This window comes from Cnephaeus nilssonii (genome assembly GCF_951640355.1).
Source record: "Cnephaeus nilssonii genome assembly, chromosome: 18".
NCBI lineage: Eukaryota > Metazoa > Chordata > Mammalia > Chiroptera > Vespertilionidae > Cnephaeus > Cnephaeus nilssonii.
The window spans coordinates 30,862,004-30,886,706 of NC_137089.1; the positions used below are offsets into that span (position 1 = coordinate 30,862,004).

General features: G+C 41.2%; 1 protein-coding gene across 4 annotated transcripts in view; it reads left to right on the forward strand.

The window, feature by feature from the left end:
* The first annotated feature begins 19,728 nt into the window (after positions 1–19,728).
* FAM110B (family with sequence similarity 110 member B) overlaps positions 19,729–24,703 on the forward strand; it is a 181,560-nt gene continuing 176,585 nt past the window's right edge. For all 4 annotated transcript variants that reach the window (XR_013814925.1, XM_079796097.1, XM_079796096.1 and 1 more), the window contains exon 1: positions 19,729–20,072. The gene's annotated coding sequence lies outside the window, so the exon portion shown is untranslated. The remainder of the gene's footprint in view (positions 20,073–24,703) is intronic.

The window sequence follows — 24,703 nt, forward strand, 5'->3', positions numbered from 1 at the left end:
GTTTCCCCTGGTGAAAAGATTCCTCCCTTTGGAATTAAGATCTCCAGATAAACAAAGACTAAAGTTGCAGAAACGGAAAGCACGAATTTTTCTCATGGATCAACAGAAGTCAGCGGACCTTTCCCATTCCTGATTCCTGGGTGTGGGAGAAATTGATTTAGAGTGTATGCTGCACCTGCAGAAAGCGGCCAGCTCCCCAGCGTGCTGCCACCTAACTGATGCTATGAGTCTTCAAAAGGTCCCTCTACCAGTTGGCTCAGAATAGTGGGGAACATGGGAAAACCAGTAAATTCCATGAGCCTGGGCCCATTTCTATGTATATATATATATATATATATATATATATATATATATATATATATACTAGGTATAGCCTAGCATAGACAAACTTTTATTTCTAATTTATCACTTCGTTTAGATTAACCTATAGACCCCCTTAGATCACCCTAAATGTTATCAGGTTTACGAACAGTTTAACAGAAAGGCTGAGGCTTAACTAGTTAAACTTTCTTCCATACCTATGCCATCCTTGACTTTGACATTGCCAGACCTGTCTTTTCAAGGAAAAGCCCGGGATGATTTGTAGAACCAGGGGATTAATCCAACTCATGCCAGCCGGGGCTGGATGAAGTGGCCTGGAGGTCCCTCTACAGACCACCCCATGAATATTCTCATTATACCCTCAATATAGTACTAAAATCGCCACCCACAGGCAGACATTTTCCACCATTTTTGAAAATGCAATGTATGTGTAGGTGTGTTTGCTAACTGTGCAGGCACAGGGATGTCCCCACCTGTACATGTGATGATGAAGCTCACCTGGAAGTTTCTGCATGATCTCCCTTTGTTCGGAGATGCACTGCTCTGAGAGAGATCCCCAGTGTGTTCCTTGCTTGCTGGCTTGCAGTAAAGTTCCTTCTCATAAAATCTCCTCGGAGTTACCGTTAGGCTGGCAACTAGTGAGTAATTGGACCCAGTTCCATCTGGTAACAGTTGCTACCCTGCATTTTCTAGGGAGTGAGTCCCTTGTTCAAAAACAGTGATGTATGGAATACCATGATGGTGAATAAGACATTCTATAGGTCCATGGATAATGGTTTTGACAAAAGCACTGTGTACAGGGAAGACAAATCCATGTCCAGAGTAATAAACTATTGATGTGAAAACAAAACACTACCACTTCCATGTTAGAAGTAGTTCAAAGTAGTCACCCTGCCACCAGGTAACTGACTGATCACTTTGGAGAATGGTGCCATAGCCGGTCTTGCGGTTTAGAAATCTGACCTTTCATCTCACTGGTCATGCAGTTAGACCCTCTTACCTTTCCTTCCTAAAGCTAACATCCAGGCCTTGATAGTATTTCAGCTCCAGGCTCAGAAAAGCAGCAAAGCCGGATGGGTGATGCCAGGCCAGCTGCATGAACTAATGACCTCCTCCCCTCTTGCTGACCAATCAGCGGAGACCACAACCCTGAAAGGCCCCACCTAGAAAACTGATGAATATTCTATTAAAATCCTCCCCTGGGACCATCCGCTAAGGTCTCCACCCTTAAAAGCCCTTAGACTGAGGACCCCCTAGCCTTTCCCCTCCCCTCCCCCCTCTTTTCCTCCTGGGTGCATTTCCCTTACCTCTCTTTCACCTAATCTCCAAGGGCCCTTCTTTTGCCTCTGTAACCTGTTTCCTGAGCCCATTTCTTCTCCCACTCACTTCTTCCACTTCTGCGATTTTCTAAATAAATGTTCTCTTATAGTTTGAGTCTTGGCTCTGAATTTTTTCCTACCAGAACTCAAGTACCAAGGTTGCTGAACCAAAGGTCTGACCCCAAAGGTCTAACACGTGGTGCCATTCTCCCCGCCATCAGCAAAGCTTAAAAGGAAAGAGGTAGTGATCATTCTTCTCAAACTAGCCTAGCTGGGGCTTGGGGAAGGGTTATTATTGGAGTGGGACCAAAAGAAAAGTTTAAAAAATGAGATGCTAAAGAGTCTTAGAAAAATATGTAGAGAATGAAGAGATGAGAAAATGGGGGAGGCACATTCTAGGCAAGGAGCAACAGGATATAGGTATCTAGTTTAAGAAACATTAGAGTATGTACGATGGCTGAAACCATCAGCGTGGTGAATAAGGCCCAGGACAAGGTCATCTCAGGAAAGTTCAGCCCCAACGGAAGAAATAGCTTTTTTCATCAAACCCTGGGAGACTCTAGTGCATGCAGTGGGGCTCACGTATACAAGCAGCCTCTGCTCTTTGAAAGTTTGCTTTTACGAAAGACCTACATTACTTGGTACCTAACCTAACTTTGTACACCTCCTAACCAGCGGCAAGTGTTTGCTAACCAAAATAAATTTGAAGAGAATATTCACTTTAAAAAAAAAACAAAACAACAATGCAAAATGGAAAAATCACGTTGTATTTCTTTTGCAGAGAGCAAAAGAGGCAGAGCCCACCTGGACAGCGAGAGACCCGCCAGGCCCCTTCCTGAAAACCCCACTCAGCATCTCAGCACCGAGCCGCCAGGGCTTGGAACCGTAGCTGTGAGCAGCTGTGCTTTATCTTGATTTAGTTTGTGCAGCTGTTAGCAAGATGTGTCCTAAGGTAATCGCTTCTTCTCTTTACACCATTGCTGCTTAAGAAGGGTTTCAGAGGAACACTCTACTTTCAGGTAAGGAGAGAAACCTATAGTCTGGTACTAACTGTTCTATAGTTCCTAGTTGTTGTCCTCAGACAATTAATTCATTTCACTCTCTCAGGCCCAAGTTCCTCCTATGAACAGCACTTTCAAGGTTGTTTAGAGGACTATGTAAAATTGAATTCCATGCCCTCTCATATTAATAACTCACAAATGGCAGTTATTATTATAATAATTATTCATAATAGCAACTGGAAGAATTGTATAGTTATGTAAATTTGTGAATCTCTCCCCCAAAACTGGTACTTAATGAATATTACCCTGAATTAGGATTTTGAGTAGATTCTACTTTGAGCTTATTCTTGCTTTGCTTGGTCTTATTCAAAATGTTAGCAATAGTTTCCATGAAAAATAGAATACATTTTTATTAAATTTACAAAATGACATCAAGCTGAGAGCAAAAGTATATTTGAAGCAAATTAAAATTCAAAAAGAAAGCAAATAGTGGCAGGTTAGGCCATCAGGCACAATTAGCAAATTAGGGGGGGAACGTCAATGAATAAACTTACATGAACTTTCTTCCTGTTCTTCAAAGATGCCAAGTTAATTCTTGCATTAAGGCCATTGCACTAGTTTCTTCCTTGCCAGGAATGTTCCACTCACTTGGCTGGCTCCACTGTGTCCTGCAGATCTCAACTCAAGAATCACCTTTTTCTAAAGGCTTCCTTGAACACCCCATCTTAGCACCATCCTCCTAACCAGCAGCAAGTGTCATTGCCTTCAGAGTCTAACAAGTTTCCATTTTCCTGATTATGAATGAGGATGAACATATTTTTATATGCTTAATGCTTCCTGCGCATTTAATTATCTTCTTTTGTGAATCCTGTTCAAGATTTTTCTTTGTTGTCTTGTGAATTCTTCACATATTTCACATAGGCGCTTTTTGTCAATCATCTGTATTGGAAAGTATTCCGCTTTGTGGTTTTTCTTTTAATGAACAGAATTTCCTAATTTTATGTAGTTCATTTTGTCAATCGTTTACTTTATGTTTTAATTACTGTAGCTTTATAACAAGCCCTGGCATAACACAGTAGTAAAATTCCTCCAACTTTATTATTATTTTTCAAGGTAGTTGAATAAAATTGTTGAAATGTTATTTGTTTCCTTTATGCATATTTTATCCAATAGTTTATAAGTGACTGTTGACCTTGAACAAATAGCCGGATATTTCTCCAGCAAAATGGGCCTCTGCAGGAAGAACAAATAATTTAAATTTGAGACATGCAGTCTAATGGCAAACCACCTGCCAAGTCCGGAGAAACAAAGGAAAGGTACACCCTTTTATAGATTTAGGACTGGCTGTTGTAAACAAAGAGGCCATTGGAGGAAACTGAAAGTTCGAAGTGTAGTAACTTTTCATTGGCTGAGTCATGACAGTCTCCCTGGGCTGAGCTGTTACTGAGCAAGGAGGAATCTTTTCTTCCTCCTGCTTAGGAGGTGACATAGCGTCACATCCTGTCAGATATGCAATGTTATGTCTCTTCCTTTTGGGGTCAGCAATGTGTTGAGTGCGAGGTGCATGAGTTTTCTCTTCTAGCCTCCAGACTCCATTTTAAATGAGGTATCTGCTTTTTAATTTTCACAGTACTAAAAGAAAGGATCAACATTTTTTTAGTAGGAAAATGATATACAAATTTTGAAAATTTCATTTCTTCCTCTTTTCTCTTCTGTTAACTAAATTGGAATCTTTGCTGACCCCAAAATAGGATCAACAGCATTTCTGTTATACTTTGGCCTATAATCAATTACATCAGACATTTGAGAGAGTTTTAACTCACTTAGTAGACATAGCACACTGTTTTAACATTAGATAATATTATGGCCCTCTGCTTTTAATAGATGGTCTTAATTACCCAGAACTAATTGTTTTCTAACTTGGTTTTGAAGTATTTTCTTCTTAAATCCATGAACTTCTTCCTGATAGTAAAATAGAATATTTTCTATTTCTAATTGATGATATTTTATGCCTAGTTCTTTACAGAAATGCAGAACAACCCATCAGCCTGCTGTCTGCCCCATCACAAAACTCTCATAAAGTTTAAGAGTTTTATCTCTTCTCAGTTCTCACATGACCTATTTCCAACTCCCTTAAAAATCATCTTTGCTTTCTTGAAAATGTCTTCCTTCTAATATTGACTTCCTTTTATAAAAGCAACATTACACGGAACTTAGAACTTATGCTTATAGTTGTTTGAGTAAATAACTTCTAATGTCTCAACTTGCTTTGTGAATTCTATGAGTCTATTTACATACAGTCACACAAATGTTATCTTCAGCATACAGATGTTTTAGATTCTCTGATCCATCACATTGTTTGTAAATGACTGGAAGGCTTTGGCTGTTATTTGGTGAAGCATCAATGATACTTCATACTATTGCTTCCATCCAAGCAACCTTATAAATACCTGGAAATTCTCTTATAGAAAATATTTTTCTTGGATTCTCTTTTGAGAGTTTTGAAACTTTTCTTATCACTGCAGAATAAAGAGATCCAACTAAATTCAAAGGAACAGAAGCTGGAAACTTGCAGGCATATTTGTGGCTGGAGTGATTCCACTACTTGTACATTATGTGGTTGGCCTCAATGTGTGGAAAAATACAGTAAGTCCTTCATCATACAGGGTGTAGTTATGGTATCGTGTAACTTACATGGTTGATTTTTTTTGCAAATATTTTATCATAAATACACAATATGCTGAAATATTTCCTGAATAATTAATGTCTATCTGCTTAAAGAGGTTATTTATAAAAGCTCTCTTAAAGAACTTATATTTCTACATTCTACTAAAAACGTTCCAACCCAACAAATGTGGAAAATGCCTTTAAGTTTATTGAAGTCATTTATTCATGGGATTATATGGAATAAGTCAGACCTGCCAATCAGGAAAGACAAAGAGGAGGAATTCTGAGTTATTAGTGTATCAGATTTGCTTATGACAAAAAAATTTACAACTTTCCTACATGACACAATTCTTCTACTCCTATTGAGGGTGGGTTAAATTAATATGTGCACTGCATCAGAGTTTATGCCCCACACATTACATTTTTTCAAAATGAAGTTCCTTTTTAACAAGTATTTCCCAGAAATCATTAAACTACACTGAGTGGCCAGATTATTACGATCTCTGAACGCATAATAATCTGGCCACTCAGTATATATATATATAAAATAGAGGCCCGGTGCATGAATTTGTGCATGGGTGGGGTCTGGCCAGAATGGCTAGGGGGAGGGGACATGGGTGGTTGGCCGGCCTGCCTGCTGGTCAAACTGGTCAGGGGACAATTTGCATATTAGCCTTTTATTATATAGGATATACACTGAGTGGCCAGATTATTATGCGCTCAGAGATCATAATAATCTGGCCACTCAGTGTATTTGATTTTGTTTATGTTGCTTTTGATGGTGGTCTCATCAATTTCACTAATAAGAAAAAGAAATACTTCTTTTTGTATTTAGTTTTGAGGGTTGTAAGTATCTGCTGTTTTATTTTTCTTTGGAATCTTGAGAATTCATAGGGACACATTATTTTGCTATATCTGTAATATTCAGAAATTAAGATGATTTCAAAAATATAATCACATTTATGTACAATTTCAAACATCTGTTTTATCTAAAAATATGTTGAACATTAAGTCATATAACTATGCTTTATATTACTGTATACCTCAATTATCCCCATCCTTATTTGTATATTAAAGTCTTATTTTATTATTTAACTATGCCCATCAACACTATTCAACAATAGTATTCTATATTAAAGTTAGAAATAAATGACCAGTGACTCTCTTAGTACCATCTAGAATTTTTGAAACACTGTTTAGATGCAATCATCCATCAGGCTGGTTTACTATTGGCCATTCATTGATGTTTCTTACTTTTGTCATTTCTGAACTTGTCTTCCTCTCTAAAATATTTGTCTGCCATTTACTCTTACAAGTAGTTATATTTTTCTGAAGTTGGCCTTATTTTATTTACAATTGTAATTTCTCAATCAGAAAAACCCTACCCTCTCCTGTTTAATCTTCCCATTACATAAGGTCCTATTAAAACTTAATTTCCTTAAGGAAACTTTCATAATCATTTTCCATCTGATGTCTCTATATGGCATCTGTTTGCTACTTATTTGAAATTGATTTTGCATTATATTTATTTGACCTTGTTCATCTGTTCAGTTTTTTTCATGGGTGTATTCTGTTTCTAAAATAAATAGAAAATCACTCATGGATAGAAATCACATTTTGTCATTTATTTATGACTTCGCCCAGCCCTTCTACATCCTATGCAGAATGAATGTTCTACAATTTAGTGAGTAGATCACTAGAAAAATCTCTCATTATGACAGGACAAGTTTTGAGCAGGGTACATTGCCATAAATTATGTAATTGCTTTATTTTGTTGTGACAATAAGGGCAGAAGATTGCAACCTACATGTACCAATCTATTATTCATAAATGGTTTATCAAAATGTCCTTTTAAAATATAATAAGCTTCAGCATTTAAATAGATTTGTCCTTGCTTAAAACATTCTATCTTAAGGATAACTAAGGCTTTCTCAATGAAATTATTAATACATGTGTATATATAAAGATAGGCAGATAGATGCTAGTCTACACTTAGAAGCTTATAAATAATAGAGTTATTTACTAATCCTATGTAATAAAGAGGTAATATGCAAATTGACCATCATGCCCTCACAAGATGGCTGTCTACGACCAGGACGGCAGGGGGGTTAGTGAGGGACAACCAAACAACTGAACAGCAGGCTGCGTGGGGCAACCAGGCTGGCAGAGGGGGACAGTTGGGGGTGACCAGGCCAGCAGGGGGCAGTATGGGTGACCTGGCTGGCAGCAGGGGGCAGTTAGGGGCAACCAGGCCAGCAGGGGGGGGGGCAGTTAGGGGCAATGAGGCTGGCACGCAGGGGCAGTGAGGGGTGATCGGGCTGGCAGGGGGGCCAGTTAGGGGTGACCAGGCAGGCAGGCAGGTGAGCAATTAGGAGCCAGCGGTCCAGAATTGTGTGGGCCTAAACCGGCAGTCAGACATCCCCCGAGGGGTCCCGGATTGGAGAAGGTACAGGCTGGGCAGAGGGGACCCCCCCCCATGCACGAATTTCGTGCACTGGGCCTCTATAAGTCAGAAAACATTTAGCAAAATGTTTCACAGTACACTTACAGTTATAACATTAGGTCTATTGTATGAGACAGGAAATCAGAGTGTGGGGGGTAAAAAGACAGAAAACTTTAAGAAAAAATGGTTTAGCATCAGGGTTGGTGTGTGCACTTCCACAGGGGGCACCATCTGCAGCATGGGCTGTGGAGCCTGGCAATGGAGGCTGTGTGGTTTTGTATGGCAGCCAAGCAGAAACCAGAGTGCAGAGAAGAATATGATAAAATTTTAAGCTTCAGTTCCACTCCTTTCTTAAGTAGCCTTGAAACTCTTATGTTTTTCGAGTCAATCTGTTATGACTCATGATGTCCAAATGTACATGGTCCTTACCAATCACTTCATTTAGTAAACAAGAAAACTACGATAAAACAGTAAAAAGTAAACTGTCTATTGAAGATACATGTGAATGAAATATAATTAAAAGATAAAAACAAAATGTGATATAACTGGCATCTAAAATTAAGTACTTTTCACAGTCTACACTGTCTGCAAGCATTAAAAATGTGTATTGCTTTCAAATAAGTATTATGTTTCAAAATATGGAAAGATTTTGTGGTGACATCTCTGTTTCCAAAAAAAATCCATCGTTTAGGAAAGCTAAAGTTGATTACTTTATGCCAAATTAATAATATAAGAGCTTTCATAATAGCATATTAACTATATATTCTGCATTATTTCTCAGTCACATTATAGTATCTTTTAGACATTATTAACCATATGAAACAATGAAAATCAAAATTTGTTACCTAACATATCACAAATATACATACAGGGTGGAGCAAAAGTAGGTTTATAGTTGTGAACATGTGAAACACAGTTTATTCTTGAATTATTATTTATTAATCATTATATTATTTTTCATATGAACAACTGCATATATAGAAAAAATATATATATTCTTTCTAACAAATATTTTTTTAGAAATTGAGGCACAGGAAAACAAACATAATATCTGTTTTATCAACATATTACTCAGTTAAATGCATGTTAAGGAGTAGGTTGTATGTCTATAAGATGACTTTTCTATATTTATAAACTCACATGGAAATGCAACATGTCAGTTGGGCTATAGACTGGTGGGGAAAAATGTGTGTATGGGTGCATATGCACTTTAATTAGCCCAATTTAATTAACTAAGAAGATAAAATATATACTGTATGTATAACCACCTAGATGAAGCTACAGATAGCCTAGGCCATACAGGAAAACATCTCTCAGGATTTTAAAAGACAGTACTTCTTCTACCTATGCTCTATTATATTTGGGGCTCACATCTTCATTCTGAAAGAAATAAAATTATGATTTAAGAAAATACTGAAGAAACAATTTTTTTATCACGTGACTATTCTTGGATCCCTTGTTGAATATTAGTGGATTATATCAGCATGAGTTTATTTCTGTACTCTCAATTCTGCTCCCTTATCTATATGTCTGTTTTTATGCCAGTACCATAGTGTTTGGATTACTATAGCTTTATATATAATTTAAAATAAGAAAGCATGGTGTCTCTAGCTTTGTTTTTCTTTCTTAGGATTGCTTTGGTTATTCAGAGTATTTTGTGGTTCCAAATGAATTTTAAGATACTGTAGAAAACACTGTCTCTTCAATAAATGGTGCTTGGAATATTACATATTCACACACACACACACACACACACACACACACACACACACACACACAATCCCCACTCACTCAAAATGAACTAAAAACTTAAATGCAAGGCCTAAAACTATAAACTCCTAGAAGAAAACATAAGAAAAAGTTCCTTGACATTGGTCTTGGCAATTATTTTTTTGGATGTGTCACCTAAAACACAAGCAATAAGATAAAAATAAACAAGTGAAATCACATAAAACTAAAATCTTCTTTAGAGCAAAAGAAATGATCAACAAAATGAAAAGGCAACCTATGCATAGGAGAAAATATTTTCAAACCACATGACAAATAAGAGGTTAATATCCAGAATGTATAAGAAATTCACACAATTCAACAACAACCACAAAACCCCTACAAATAATCCAATTAAAACATGGGCAAGGGATCTGAAAAGACATTTTAAGTATGTCAGACAGAGAAAAACAAATACTGTATGATCTCACTTACATGTGGAATCTAAAACAAAAACAAAAACTCATAGTAACAGAGAACAGACTGATGATTGTGGGGGTTAGGTGAATAGGGTAAAAGGTCAGAATTCTAGTTAGAAGATAAATAAGTTATAGGGTACATTATAATGCACATCATGGAAACTGTAGTTAACAATGTTGTATATTTAAAAGGTGTTAGGAGAGGATCTTAAGAGTTCTCATCACAACAAAAAAAAACAACTATAAGTATGGAGGTGATGGATGTTAATTAAATGTAGTAATCATTTACAGTCTATACATATATCAAATTGTGTTGTACCCCTTAGATTTATACAATGTTATATATCAACTAGAGGCCTGATGCGTGAAATTCTGCACAGGGGGGAGGGGTCCCTCAGCCCGGCCTGCAACGTCTCTCAATCCAAGACCCTTTGGGGGATGTCTGACTGCCAGTTTAGGCCCGATCCCTGTGATTGGGCCTAAATTGGCAGTCGTACATCCCTCTCACAATCTGGGACCGTTGGCTCCTAACCCCTCTGCCTGCCTGCCTGATCACCCCTAACCCCTCTGCCTGCTTGCCTGATCACCCCTAACCCCTCTGCCTGCCTGCCTGATTGCCCCTAACTGCTCGCCTGCCTGCCTGATCACCCCTAACCACCTCGGCCTCGGCTCCCGCCACCGTGGCTTTGTCCAGAAGGTTGATTGGGCTGTCTGGTCTAATTAAAATATTACAATTTTATTATTATAGATTACATTAAAATAAAATAGTCCGGGGGAGAAAATACTGGCAATGCCATATGCTCCTGGGGGAAAAAGTAGAGTCAGCTGTCAGACTTGCCCAAAGAACATCTTTCCCCTCTAGGTTCCCAGTATTCTGCAAGGCCCATTTTCCTGTGGTTCCCCCACCTCCTCCACAGCCCTGCCTGAGTGATTCCCATCTTGTTTGGTAAAAGAATTACCATCACAACTCTATTTTCTCAAATACAATAATTGCCTTTAGAGAAAAATAACACCTTATTCATAGGAGGTTATATGAGTTTATAAATCTTTTTGAATCCAAGGAAAAGTGAGGTCCTCCTGTAATCCCCCTTCTCATTCTCTCCTGGATTCTGCTGTGTATTTGCAGGTGGGAAGGGGATTTGGTGGCTGTTGGTAGCTGTGTTCAGATTCAGGGCTTTTTCAGGATGATAGCACTTCCTGGCACTCAGGACTGGGTCACACAGGAAATGCTGCAGTGTGGAGATATTATGCCAGTTGCTAGGGATGCGAGGTCAGTGAATATAAAGTGACATCATAATTAAGCCACTAGCACAACTCATATTTATCTCAGTGAGCATCTGATGAAATTTTGTCAGCTGCTCTGAGTTCGCTAAGTAATGTGGGAAATTTCAAAAGGGTTAGCTACTTCCCTTGTTCCCATATAGCTTACTGTCTAGGGACATTAAGGAGGAACCACCCAAATACCATTAATTGAGCAGGACAATTTATTAGTGCAGTGAGGTTTGTGTTCTGAGAAATATGAGATCCAATCAAATGTAACATGGGAAGACCTTCTAAGAACAGCATAATTAAGATGTTTGCTAAGTGTTTGGGAACCCAGCCAACCCAAAATTCACAAGAGATTATTATGCTTTATGATTATGAGAAAACTGTGCCAGTGTTTAAATGCTCTACTTACTACTTTGGATAAAACTCTCAACTAACAATTAGGAAGTAGAGGCTGTCAGAGGAAGATGTGCATTTGCAAAAACGCCATAATTACACACTGACATTTTTGTAGCCCGTGCTGATGATGTATGCAGCCATACTTCTGTTCCATCAGAAACGCCAAAATGGCAACATATGCTGATCTTTTTTCCCCCAAAGATTTCAGCTGTGAGTTAGTCTTCCTGTATTTTCTCAGCAGAGTTTGAAGGAAGCTTTTTGGGTTGGGTAGAATGATGAGCTGGGGCGTAGTGACACTCTCTCCCTCGCCCCATTCAGTTTTTTCAACCTCCCTCCCTCAGTTTCTCTCACTCACTTGTCTTCTATGACAAACTGGCTGGGATTCTGCAAATGTGGATGTTCTCAAAGGATATCTACTGCAAAGTCTTGGCTGTTGGTGGTTAGACTCACTAGTAGAAAATTAAGGCTATGTGTGATTTATCTATATATACAAAGGCTAATATGCAAAGTGTCCCCTTAGGAGTTCAACTGGGAGACTGGGAGTTTGATCACTCACTATGACATGCGCTGACCACCAGGGGGTGGCATGGAATGAAGGAAGGCCCTGGCCAGCAGCCGGAAGGCACCCATTGGCCCTGATCGCCAGCCAGGCCTAGAGACCCTACCCGTGCAAGAATTTCGTGCACCGGGCCTCTAGTGAGTAAATAAAACAAGTGAGAGTCATTAAACTACTGATCAAAAGTTGATTTTTTTTTTTACTCATAGGAGAGGTAATAAAGAATACATTTGACTGGCTGTGTGATCACACAACGAACTGGGAAAGCTTTTGTCCTAAGTGCAGGTAGGATGGGAATGACTAGATGCAGGAGTGAAAACACTGAACATGAGAGATTTGGTGACAGAATGAATGAGGGAGGAATGAGTGGGTGAAGGAGCTAAAATTCACGTCTATACCAAAATCACTGTGACATTTTGTTAAAATTTCCAATAATCTGCAGGTGATTTCTACAAATGTTAAAAATAACCATTGCTCATCTTTTAGATTAATAACAAGTGACTGACAAAATAGAATGTCTACATGCAATTCTGAAGATATCTTTACCAGACATTTAGAAACTGTAATATACACTTGAAAAAGGATTCAGAAAAAAAAAACAACCCACCTTGAACCCTAAAAGCTCATTAATTTGTGAACCCTCCTTAAATGTGCTTTAAATATAGGAAAATGGTTACTATGGACCAGTACCCTCTGTGGCTCAGAGACCCACTATTCCCTGACTCTTCCTCTTATCCTTGTTCTCTCCTGCTTATTATCTATTTTGTTCATTAGTATCTCTAGTCTGTCATGATAGGAAGGAGGACAAAAGTTCAAATTAGTTCACTTTTCTAGCTATTATGATCTGGCTTAATAGTTGATTAGGAAGAGGTTTTAATGAAATTCGAGATTTCGGTTATTCATGCAACCTCTGATGGTTGAGTCCAGGAAAAAATGAGAATTAGTGAGCTCTGCACAAAGTAGATGGATTATATTTCTCTTAGTAAGTAGCTTAGGTTTACCTTGTCATAAATAGTTTAACAAGGCTCCACATATTTCGTACATTATTTCACTGTCTCTGTGAATTCCGAAGGCATATATAGTCACCTAATATTCCACATACTATGCAAGCAAATTCTGACAACTTAATCCTTTTGGAACAGTTGAAAATCTGGAAGTAACTGAAAGTTCTGAGCCAAAATAAAAGGGAGAGCTTCTGTGTTTATTTTATAACAGCAGACACAGCATCTCAGTTCTGAAGCAGAGATCAGTTCTACAGCTGGCAAGGACCTGGACAGTTCTTCCCCCCGCTGCACAATTAACTTGTTATAGGCAATATTTGGCAATCTAGGGCCTCAGGAAATTTTACATTGTGTTCAGTGTCAATAACAGAATAGGAAATCAATTCAGCGCGGCTTAGTTCAATTAAACAAATAGCACCTGTGTACCCTCCATGGTCTCAGGTCTTGGGGAGCAGTCCTTGTTATTCCTTGTAATTCATCAGTTCCCCTCACTGTTTCCAACTCCTTTATCTGTGCTCTATGGTAGCGTTTCCTGCTCCTGCTAAAGTCTGGGTGTACTCACCTTTCTTTGTTTGTCTTTTTAGCTTCTCTAGAACATTTATACAGTTCCCTGTATTCTTGTCCTGTTCCCTGCCTGGATCCTGACAGATGTGTGAGGGGAGATAGCAATACCATCAGTTAACCATGGGTGGTGTTCATGAGAACTAGGGGCCTAGGAGATAGCCAAGTAGATTCAAGTAGATAAAATATATTTTTTGTTTTTAATTTCCAATCCCTTGCAGTCTGTTAATTACATACATACTATATAGTACAACATAATGTCCCAGCAATGTCAAATTGCTATAAAAATTTCTATACATAGGTTTTCACTTTCTAGACTCATGTCCTAGAGCAGTAACAAACAATTCACAGACCATTGCTGGTCCACAGAGAGCCCTTCAAATAGCACTAGTCTAGTTGAGGGCTAGAAAGAAAAACAAAAAAAAACTTCTTTGCAATAAAAGGTGGGAGTTAGAGATCCAACTTCTAGAGGCCCTTGCAAATCTGTGGCAGTTGGAGACATGGAATTAGAAAAAAGCTCACAGGGAGAGTGCATGGGCAGAAATGGAAGCAGGCTGAGGGCAGAATGTCAGCAAGCACTGTACTGTGGCTAATAGCGAGCAGACAGTCTGAGAGAAACAGTAAGTGAAGGTAGAAAACTTAGAGGCCAGAGGAGGAGAGAGCAGCATAAGCTCCGAATTTGGGTCCATTGAGGTGGGCACCTTGCCCTGCATGCCTTAAAGAGGCACTCAGGACACTCTGCTGATTTAGGCAGGCTGCAGCTGACTAAATGTTTGTGTGTCCCAAATTCAAGCACTGAAATCCTACCCTCAAAGTGATGTTATTAGTAGGTTAGGACTTTGGAGGGGATTAGGTCATGAGGGTGGAGCCCTCATGAATAGGATTAGTTCCCTCATAAAAGGGAGCTCCCTGCTCCCTTCCCCTTTCTGCCATGTAAACACACAGTGAGAAGATGGCTGTCTATGATCAACCAAGAAGCAGGCTCTCAGCAGACATGGAATCTGACGGCACTTTGATCTTGGACTTCTAAGCCATCAAATATATGTTGCTTGTAAGCCACCTGGCCTGTGGTATTTTTATTATCATCACTCAAACTAAGACACAGGTACATAAATGTATTACATGTTTTAGAAAGAATTATATCAAAACAGTTAACATAAAGGAGTTGGAGTAATTTATTTGAAAACTTTAGTCACAGAGGACACTGCCTTCCTTGACAATACAGACAACATTGTAAGGCATGCATGTCATCTAACAGGACTTTCTGCTGTGATGGAAGTGGTTTCCTATTTGCTCCATCTAACAAGGATTAGCCGCATGTGGCTAGGGACTATCTTATTGGATAGACCAGTGATCGGCAAACTCATTAGTCAACAGAGCCACATATCAACAGTACACCGATTGAAATTTCTTTTGAGAGCCAAATTTTTTAAACTTAAACTTCTTCTAATGCCACTTCTTCAAAATAGACTCACCCAGGCCGTGGTATTTTGTGGAAGAGCCACACTCAAGGGGCAAAAGAGCCACATGTGGCTCGAGAGCCGTGGTTTGCCGAACATGGGGATAGATGATTCCTATGACTCACAGGCAAGTTTGGTTTCGCATAAAAGATATATAGCCTTTGGGGTCACATGCATCAGCCTTTAATCCTCTAATTACTAAGTCTATGACCTTAGATTGTCACTCACCTTCCCTGGGCCTGAGCTTTTTGTTCATAAAATGAGGGTCATAATATTTATGTTTAGGGTCATTGCGATGACTAAAAATTGGGTGTATAAATTGCCTAACACAGACCAGTAAGTGATAGCTATTACTTAATATTATATGATGTAGGTCAGTATTCATGAACATAATTCAATTGTTTTGATTCCTCTGATCATCACCATGAATATGTAATAAATTATGAAATATGCAAGAAGAGATAACCCTTGGGGGGCTGTAGCCTCCGGTGCAGTAGCTTCTGGGTGGCTTCCCCTAGTAACTTACAATGTTTTTCTAGTTAGTGATTCTCTTATCTTGGCCTTGCTGTGAGCTGTCCTTTCTCGGTGTAATTGTTTCTGGCAAATCCTCCCCCTCCCCTTAAGGAGCATTCCGCAATGCTTTTTCTATAACCTCGGAAGAAGAGAAGGCTGTTCAGAGAAATGACACATGGTACTTATTCAATCACTAACTTTACTTTCCCGTGCCCTTCTAAGTCCAATGGAGTCTGTTCAGAGGGTTGCTCAAGCCTTTTCCTGTGGAATTAAAAGCACAAACTTTATTCACCTTAACCCTGGTTGATGATCACAATATCTGGGTGGAACTTTAAAAAAATACAAGTCTGTCCCTTCTCCCCTCACCCTGGAGACCTGGTGTTAGGAGCACTCCAGGCAATTCCATTTCATGGCTTGAGAACCACTGGTGAATGCCATGTTCCCAGGGTGAGTTCCAGGTAGGTGGAGTTGTCTGAGCCCAGGTCAACCGAAAGTCTGCTGCTGTACCACGCTTGGGTAAGGCAATGACACAGATATCACAGGGATCCAGCACACGGATGTTGGGGAACTCTGGATATGTGACTAGCATTTTCCCTGAGGAATCATAGGCAGTCATTGGAACAAGTGGCACTCAGAGCTGGGCTTAGATTCCAGAACTAATTTTTCTTTTCTTGTCCTCCAAGGCTACCCTGTCATGTTTCTGGAGATGGTTCTCTATTACTATACTATTCTTGGTGATGCTCAAAATTTTTATGATATATCATTATTCAGCTCATGGTCTTTTTTTAAAAGATATTTTTATTGAATGTTTTAGAGGATGGGAGAAAATCATCAGTGTGAGAGCAAAACATCAATCAGCTGTCAGCTCATGGCCTTTTAAAAAAAATCCTCATGGAGGATATGTTTCTACCGATTTTCAGAGAGAGAGGAAGGGAGAGAGAGAAACATTGATATGAGAAACATCAATCTGTTGCCTCTTGTACACACCCGGAATGGGCATCAAACTCAATTTAGGCATATGCCCTGACCAGGAATGGAATCCAAAACCTTTTTGATCCTCCAGCCAACTGAGCCAGACAGCCAGAGCTCATGGGCTTTTTTATACATGAAATTTCACTAGTTGTTGACACAACTAGGTGCATACCTATCTCTCTATATAAAAGGCTAATATGCAAAGTGTCTCCTTGGGTGTTTGACCAGGAGACCAGGGGTTTGATCGCTTGCTATGATGTGCGCTGACCACCAGGGGCTGGTGCGGAATGAAGGAAGGCCCCGGCCAGCAGCCGGAAGGCCCTGACCTCCGGCCAGGCCTAGGGACCCTACCCATGCACAGATTTCTAGCCTGAAATAAGACTAGTGAAAACTGAACTGGTATCCTACTTTCTGATAAGAAACCATACCTGCAATCCAAGGCTCAGAGCAATGCCTTCATGCCCATCTGTCAGGCCCACTCCTGTGACACCAACACTCCCACCGTTCACAGTGACCTGTGAGTGTGGTTAAGCAACATACTGAGTAGTGTATGAATGCTTGTTAGGTAACTAATCAAATATTGTTACACTAGAGGCGTGGTGCACAAAATTCGTGCACTCGGGGAGGGGAGGTCCCTCAGCCCGACCTGCACCTTCTCACAGTCCAGGAGCCCTCGGGGGATGTCCAACCAATGGTTTAGGCCAGCTTAGGCCCGCTCCCCAGAGGGAGCGGGCCTAAGCTGGCAGTCGGACATCCTTAGTGCTGTTGCGGAGAGGGGAGAGGCTTCTGCCACCGCCGCTGTGCTCACCAGCCGTGAGCCCGGCTTCTGGCTGAGCGGCGCTCCCCCTGTGGGAGTACACTGACCACCAGGGGGCAGCTCCTGCATTGAGCATCTGCCCCCTGGTGGTCAGTGCGCGTCATTGTGACCAGTTGTTCCGCCATTCGGTCAGTTTGCATATTAGCCTTTTATTATATAGGATACCGTTAGAGACAAAAATCTCTGTGAAAATAATTTCAAGCATAGGCCAATGGCCTACTTCTGAACAATACTCAACAAAATGAAATTCCAGCATAACAAACCAATTTCAACAATTCCTGTAAGTCTGGACATACAATTTTTAGTTCAGAGAAGAGGAAATGTCCTGTATCAGGAAATATTGGGGACTGGAGTAATTGATAAGGTAAAAAAAATTACTAGGATGTTCTAGTTTAGGCATTTTGTTGTTCTCTCTCTGGTTCTCTAACCACATCTTTTATTAATTTGGGGTTTTGGCAAAGGCAATGTGAAAATGTTAACTCTACACTGCGTATTAGTAAAACCCTAAACAAGAACTGTAATCCTATTAAAACTTAAGGCTTTCTACTAAGTGACCTCCTTTGCACATATTTTATCATGAAGAAGTAATTTAATGATAAAAAAGCTAGAAGTCATTTCTAATTTTCAGAGCATGGCTCATGTGGGAACCTTTTCTGGTTTACAAGGGAGTATTTTGGAAAGAAACCTAACTCAAAATAGCATGAGCTAGAAAGACAATTCATTGGTACATTCCTCAGAAGTCCAAGGGTTTGATTGGTTTCAGAGATGGCTGCCTGGAGGGGCTCATTCATGGCGTCAGGGCTCTTTCTGTCTCTATTGCTTGGTTGCCTTTCTCGTCTAGTAGGCTACCTCCAGCTGCTGCAGGCTGACATGGCTTGGTCTCAGAAGCTGCCTTATCAGTTCGGAAAAAGCACATTTTCTCTGACTAGGTCAGGTCTCCCCTCACTCCCATTGTGCCCAGGACATGAGAGGCACTGTAATTGGCAGGCCTGACCCATATGCTCCTGCAATGGCCCAGGAGGTTTATCTCACCCAATAGGAGAGAGCAGTTCCCAAAAGGAAAACATTGGGGCAAAGAATTTTGAAAATAAATAGCCTACTTTGGAGTAAGAGAAGGTGCTATGGGAGTAAGAAGTTATGGGAATGATAGAAAATAACTTAGTTCTACTGTTACAGGACTTTTGGGGTTAATGGAGACCACAGCATAATCTGTGATCACATGGAATGCATTAGTATGCCAGAGGAAAGTTCCCTTTAAAACCTGTATCTTGTCACTTTCTTAAAATGAGTATCTTGTAAGTAGCCACAAATTTATTATGAAAGGCTGATTTTATTTCTTTGACAATTTCTGAACCAGAATGAAACAACAGTCAGACAATTTGAATATAGATGAACTTGCTGGGAGAATGGGATGAATGCAATTGCATTTCAAATGTACTAAAGGTATAAAAGAGATCTTTGCTAAATATGTTAGATGAGTAATTATGTTGTGAGTTCCTCTCATTCAGTCATTCTGATAAATATGGAGTTCATCTTTCAGATAGCAAAAACTATAATAGAATGTGTTTCGTCTTCCTAAAATAGCAAAACCCTCTAAAAACTAACCTCGTTATTAAGCACATCTAAAGAAAAAGCATTTCCAAGCCATTCATTAGGAGATGAATACTGATGCACTCCAAACTTTTATTTAATTTTGAAACATCAGCTGGCCCATACTCTAGGGGCAGTGCATCCATGGTGCTTGAGATTTGTCCCCATATTCTTCACTAGAGTGTTAAAAATGCCTTCAGAAATTAAGCCTACAAATACTGAGATGGTCCATTTGAGTATATGAAAAGTTAGTCAGCAGAAAACGTTGTCAGGCACCAAAGATCTGGATGGGATGGCTGCCTGGTGTGGTTATCACAGCCACAAAACATGCTCTCAGTCTCAGTGCTACGTGGTGGTTTGATCTGGGGCTTCCTGGCAGCTGAGATCCAGGGGAATCTTCAGAGGGTGGGAGTGGGGCTGGGGGTACAGAAGGGCTTTGGAAGTGGGGCGGGGTGGGAGTCGGGGGAGGGGTTTGGAAGTGGAAGTGGAAGGGAGGGATTTGGGTATGGGAGTGAGGGGAGGGGATGTAAATGGGGGAAGGCGCAGGGTCAGAAGCCAGGAGGCGTGGGGAGTGGGAAGTGGGAGGGGGCGGGGGCGGGATGAAGGATGGGCGGGGCGCTCCTGGGGGGCGTGCACTCTGCACGGGGACACGCGCTTTGGGCCACAGCAACTCGTTTAAGTTCCCTCCCTCGCTCCCTGGCGAAGCCGGCCGGAGTCCTCCCACTCGGTGCAGACCGAACCATCGCGGCCGCCGCTAGCCGGGGCCCTCCACGGCCGCGCGTCCTGGGCCCGCTCGGCCGGCCCGGTCCACTCTCTGCCCGTGGCCCCGCGGAGGCGGCTGCGAGGACTGGGCGGCCCTTGCAGCCCGCGATCGGCCCTCCAGAAGCGCCGGCGGCCCGGATCCCAGCCCTCGCGGGCCCCGACTCTCCCTCCCCGCCATCCCTGGGAACCTGGCTCCCGGCTCGGGCTGCACCGCCCGGGACCGGGGAGCGCGGCCGAGGTAAGGCTGGGCCGGCTGCCTGGTCGGGGGGCCGCGCTGCGCCCCGATTGCGGACAATGCCGAAGCCGCAAGCTGCTGGAGAGGAGCCGGGTCCGCCCCTGCAGCCGACCCACCCGGCCTGGGTCTCCGTCCTAGCCGGCCTCGGGGCTGTGCTGGCCCTGACGGACCCCGGCCGGCTTTCTGGGCCGGGAGAGAGGCGCGGTGCCGCTGCTCTCCCTGCGCGCTGCGCTGCGCGTCCCGGGCTCCGTGGGGAGGAGGCCGGGCAGGGGCCCCGGGAACCGCGCCGGGAACCGCTGGCCGCGCCGAGGATCGGGGCCGGGCTTGCGGGGCGGAGCGGTGGGCTCCGAAAGCGCGCCCCCAGGTTGCTGCAGGAGGAGTGGGGTCGGCGAGGAATGGGTCTCTGCTGGGCCACGTCTCCTGGGAAGGTCTCTAACCTCAGGCGCTAAGTAACTTTGGGGGGGGGGTGTCAGTATCTCCTAATCGCTGGCTGGGAGTTCTTGCAAGAATGCAGATTCAGAGGCTCTGAAAGTTTGTGTTTGGTTCACCCCCCACCATCTCCAGCCTTGGTGTCAATTGTCTCTGCTTTCTTTGAAAGCATACGGATTTGAAATAGAATTTAATTATTCTTGGCTCGCGCGTGCCCCCTTCACCCTGCGGAGCTCCTAACTTGGCAACAAAGCGCGCGCAGGCTGGGGGAAGCCCTGCTGCCTGCTGCCCAGCCTAGTGCCCTCGGGTTGTCATCAGAACAGGAGCTGCACAGTGCGACCGGCTGTGACAGTTCGCCCTCGTGGGGAGCGGGAGGCGGAGAGAACTTGGCAGTGTGCTTAAATTACTCTGCATTCTGGAAAGTGGCAAGAAAACACCTGGTGCCCAGCTCTTTAACCCTTTCAAGTTGCTACTCGGATTTGCAGCCAACAAAAAATAAGCAGGCTTTCTTTCCTGCCTAAGATAAGGCAAACGCGGGAGTTTTTCCTCCCAGCCCTGTCCTGTGCAAAATCTGGCACACATCTGTGACAACATTGCACGGCTGGCGTTGTGAGCACTACACACGGATCTATTTTTGAGAAGGGGAATAGGATAGTAGACTAAGCATTTTTGTAATATAAAGTAGTATGGCTTCCATTTTCATTTTCCCCTCTTGGCTTTGAAGATATTTAGTTAGCACTAGCTCCCCTTCCCCCCTAAATTTATACGTAAGAGTCATTTCATGGAAAATACCTGCATTCACTTGTTGTACTTATTGTGTGACCCCCACAACCCCTGATCTTAAGCAAGGTTATTTAACATAAGGGTGAGTTAATGGTAAGCCAAAATTCCTTGTCCATAGGAAACCTCCCATTGCTCACCCCATGGGATTTAATCTGTGGTGTTACTATAGATCAAACAGCAGTAAAGTCACAATTTGAACAGGGAAGTGGCCATGTTTTGTCAACCTGATCATCTGTAAAGGGCTTAGAACAGTCGCCGGAATTCAGTACTAAGTAAGTGTCAGCTAATTTTATTTTAAATTTTTATTATCAACCCTATGTGTGTTTTTCTGTTTGGAAAATTGATGTTTTGGTGTTTTTTCTTTTTCTTTTTCTTTTTTTTAAATCCCGGATCTTTTAAGTCATAGTCTCTTTTAAGCTTGTGGTTTAATTTTAGATCGGAACTGAGGTTGGATTGTTTTTCTTAGGACTGACAAGCTGTTCTGTGTATACTTATGCATGGTAAGAGCTGCTTTAATAAATCTTCCCTAGGGATCTGTAAGGGCCAGAACACAGCCCTGAACCCAGTCTGCAGACACATTTCAATATAAGGAGACCAATTCCTTAGGAGCCTGATTGGCTAAGGAGAAGCCTAGACTTTAGGAACCAGACTCTCTGGTTCTCTGAGTTTTGAATAATACTTGCAGTTCTTAGTTGAAAGAACCGTGTTGGCACAGCAGTGAGGTAACTCCCACTGTGCTAAAGGGTAATAAATGATATATACATCAACCAGAGCATGTCATTCTTATTCATGCTTTAAAATCTTTAGAGCAGGATTTATAGACTAACAAGCTAAGATAAGAAAAATTAGAACTACTCAATTGCCATGAGTTTGCTGCCTAGATATTTTAAAAGATTGTCAGGAGTGTACTTCCATTTTGAGACAATCCCCCTCCCACCCCCCACCCCCATTTTACTGTGAAGTGACATCCTTTTTATCCCTAAACAGTTAGTTAGTTACCCAAAGGCATGGTGCAGACACAAAGCTGCTGTAGGCACCGTGTGGCAGTAGATGGTGCTGTGGATAATGCTGGAGGAGGCACATGGCTCCTGTGAGCTCAAGAATTGGAGGGATTCATTTAGTAACCCAATCACTTGCCCTCTTCCCAACATATACTCTCACCCAAAGACACCATCTAACAGTCTTTTTAGGAATAAACTTAAAAGTTTGTCCTTTGTGTTTTTTACTTTGTGTAAGACTCGGCCAGATTTTTCTCTCTGAAACCATAGTATTCTAGGTGTTCAGACAAACACTGCTTGTAAAAATATTATATAGTCAACTGTACCCTTACTCTTATTTTCCCACAATAGAGTGAGAGTAACCATTCTGAGCCTAGAGGATCCCCAACTAATGTAGACTCTCTCCCTCCCCCAATAGTTCTAAAATAGGGAGAAACAAATGATAAGAAACCTACTTGCATCATGACTGATTTAAAGTAAATAACTTTTGTAGGGGGAATTCTCATTCATTCTGATTTATATCACTTTTCTGACTCCCAGTATGATGCGGAGAAGATAGATTTTCAGGATGAAGACGGAACCTCTACAAAGCTATGACTCACCCAAGAAAAGTATATTCCTTCTGTGTAGTACAGCATTGAGGGTAGAAAGTGAATACACTCAGAACGTGGGTTCTCTGGATTGTAATCAGTTACCCGTGGGGGCCAGCGCTGGGACCCACCTCGTCCTGGGCAGTGGACACAGCATTCTCTTCACTCCTCCAACACAGGATGCTTGCTCTGGTCTCCTTTCTGCAGGTGAGGTGAAGTGACATGGCTGAGTCATGCAGCCAATAAGTAGCAAAGCTGCAATTTTAACCCGGATGTGTGTGTTCCCCTGCAGCCCATGGACCTTTCCACCATGTCACAAGAAATAACCTATGGTGTGTGTCTTCAGGAAGGCTTCACTGGATTCTTTTGGGGTTTGATACCAACAGATCTCTTCTTCATAACCCAGTAACGAGCTTTGAAATTCCTGGGTAGCATTTGGTCATGGAAGAGTTCAAAACACGAGAACTGGAGCTGTTTTTTTAGTTTTCAGAGGAAACCTAAGATTTCACAATACCATGTTAAAGATTGCTTGTTTTAGGAGGGTTGGGAAGGATGGCGGGGTTAACTTCTTTGAACTATGTAAAGGCCAATACAAATGGCTTAGGAGAAGATTATGAAGAAATCGTAATCCATGGAGCTCAGGTAATCTGGCGAGAGGCCTGAGGCTCCTGTACCTCCATGAATTCCTTTCCCTTGGGTTAAAGGAGGTTTGTTCATTTGGATCACTTAAAAGTATCAGAGGGGATTATGTTGGTTAACGAAACATTGACTCCATTCCCCATTCTGTATATTTATTGTTGTTTTTAAACATTTTATACTTTAGCCAGAACCTGATTTATTTTTTTTTAATGGTGATTTTTTTTTTTTGGTATTAAAGGCATTATAGAAATAAAATATATATATATATTTGAGAATTGTTCAGAAGAGAACACAAATTATGCCCAAAATGTTTATCAAAGAAGCTAAAGGTAGCAGTGATTCGGAATCTTGACAGAAGTTATGGGATAATTTGCATGGAAGATTTTGGAGAGTAGTATTAAAAAATTTAGTTTTTCAATGTTCTTAGATGTCATCATCCAAACAGTTAACAAAGATAATTAAGATATCAGGAAGGCTTCAACACTGTTGCAGAATACATTTTCATCTCTTCTCAAACCTGGGTTTTTTTTTTTGGATGATCTTTTGGTATACGAAATTAATAAACTTAAATCATGCATATTCCTATTTTGACACCTTAGGTGTTTTCCCCCCTGTGATAAGGGACTGCGTGTGATTTTTTTTTGATTTTTTTACATTTTTAACATTTTGCAATTTGAGTCTCATAAAGAGAATCACCTAAAACACAGCATTCAAAGACATGAGCCTTGTTTTGTTTTTTTATTTGTTTTGTTTCCAGGAAACTTGAGTAGATGCAGCAAATTACTTTTCTTCTTTCAGCATGTTTGGTGATAAAAATAGTGAACATGTGGATGATTCAACAATTTTAAACTGCTGTTAAAGCTGGGATTTTAAGATTGTAAAAATTTAGAGAGATGTTCAAAAGCGAATCCTAAGCAAAAGGAAGCAATATGTCATTTGGCAGACAGGTTTCTAGAAGAATTATAAGAATTCTGTGGTGTGTTTTGTTTGTCTGAGTGAGATCAATGGGTTTTGAGATTGTCCAGTTCCAGATAGAGCTTTTAAAAATGTAATTCAGAAGCATATGGGGAATTTTTGAGTGGTTGTGTTGTAATGCAAAGCGTTTTTTCCCTCAGAGCCCCATTCGACGTTTGCTTTATCTCTGTGTCTTTTATAGGAGGAATCACAGCTAGACTTTAGAATGATCATTCTTGCC